Source organism: Crocodylus porosus, unplaced genomic scaffold (assembly GCF_001723895.1).
Source record: "Crocodylus porosus isolate Cpor-Errol unplaced genomic scaffold, CroPor_comp1, whole genome shotgun sequence".
Taxonomy (NCBI): Eukaryota; Metazoa; Chordata; order Crocodylia; family Crocodylidae; genus Crocodylus; species Crocodylus porosus.
Window position 1 is genome coordinate 80,161,862 of NW_017728947.1, and position 1,771 is coordinate 80,163,632.

The following is a 1,771-nucleotide window of genomic DNA, read 5'->3' on the forward strand; positions in this document are numbered from 1 at the left end:
ATGACCATAATTTAAGATTGACAAAAGAAAAGAAGAATAGAACAAACAGTCTGCAGTAGGTATCAGGGTTCTTGTTGTTAGGGACTGCTAATAAATACTGGCTCAGATGCACTTTAACCAACTACTCTTGCCTATGCTAGTTTGTAAATTCCCAAAGTCTGAAGAGAGCTTTTGAGCAAAATTGAGAGATGATGGACATGAATTTTGTTGTAGGACAAAAATCAAGAGAAAAGCTGAACAGAGCCACAATTTTCTACACGGTTTTCATTGACCATGATCATAAGACTACATCGTACACAGTTAATGAAGATACCAAAGCTTGTAAGAAAGGCTGGAGTGTCCTTAAAAAGTTTCTCATAGTCCTACATTACTCCAAGAAGGAACATCTAGCAGAATAAGGAGGAACTGACTTGAGCCTTTCCTCAATTCTAGTAGAATAAAGACAAGGTTTTCTTAGACCTCTTTTGTTCATTCTATTCTTCGCAGCGCTTAGAGAAGGCAGCTGGGCACATTCTAGTTAGCATGATGTTAAGATTCTGAACTTCTGTTCAAGCATGCAAGGTTGCAAATAAGACCAAGAGTCGCTATTCAACTGCTCCATACATTGCTCTACATAGATGACTACATTAATAGAGCATTCCAAACAGGACTTGCAGATCTTGGTTGGCCACACTGCAGCAACCACAGACAGTTTTGGGATAACAGTTTGACAAAGACTGTTACTAGGCATCACCTAGGACCAGGCAAAAGTTAGGCACCACCTGTACTGTACTACAGTGGAGTGTAATCTCCTGTGACTCACGAGTTCCATTATCTAAAAAGTGCTCTAATAGACTGTATTAGCATCAATAAGCTATTTGTTTCCCACATCCCAAATTCAAATATGGTCTTTGGTAAAATGATCAAGTGCTTCTAGAGGGGAAAAAAGGAATCAATGTCTCTACAAAGGGAAAGGCTTTGGTTCTTTGGATTTTGTATAATGGATATAAAGCCTGAACACTACACAGACTACACTTCCAGCAACCAGAAAAAGTATGCCCAGATTTTTTGCATGCATTGCAAGGTGCTGAGGTGATGAAACATGGCAATTTATCATCAAAGCTTCAGTGTTTAAAGAAGACAAAGCTCAATTAGACAGATCACACCATGTGTGAGCAATAAGCACATGCCTAAATAGCTGCTATACGCAGAACTGGAATGCAGTAAAGGAAAGCATGACTGGCACAAAAAATTCTGCAGACCTGCTGAAGTTCTATCTTCTTCAGAGCAGGATGGCAAATGAGTCCTGAAAATCAATGGCTACAGATGGAAAGCAATCAAAGGATCAAAGTGCATGAAAAAGCACAGTAGACTTAAACAGCAACAGTGTGTTTTTTTCAGAACAGTACAGATTTTCATAAACCAACCTGGATGTAATACACGCCTCAGCCACCATATTAACTACCATATGCACTATCTATGTCAGGATCTATGTCGGGGTGGGCAAAATATGACCTGTGAGGCCATTCTATCCTGCCCACAGGGCCTCTAAAATAATTTAGAAAAGTAAAATGTATCTGTCCTTCATTCTTGTCAAAGATGACAGGCACCAAAGGCAGTAGGACCCAGGGGAAGCCCTGGAGGGCTCCCACAATAGCAGGGCCTGCCTTGCCCCACCCTCCCAGCCAGCAGCCCCAGCAGGGGCTTCTGGCCTGGGACCATGTGGCTGGCCTAGCATGGGAAGCTCAGGTAAAGGGTGGAGGGGAAGGCAGGGGGATGAGCTGGTGTGGAG

General features: G+C 42.2%; 1 protein-coding gene across 1 annotated transcript in view; it reads right to left on the reverse strand.

Annotated features, from left to right (window-relative positions):
• Positions 1 to 1,771, reverse strand: part of LOC109320861 (centrosomal protein of 128 kDa-like) — a 76,771-nt gene that overhangs the window by 40,233 nt on the left and 34,767 nt on the right. The window lies entirely within an intron of this gene.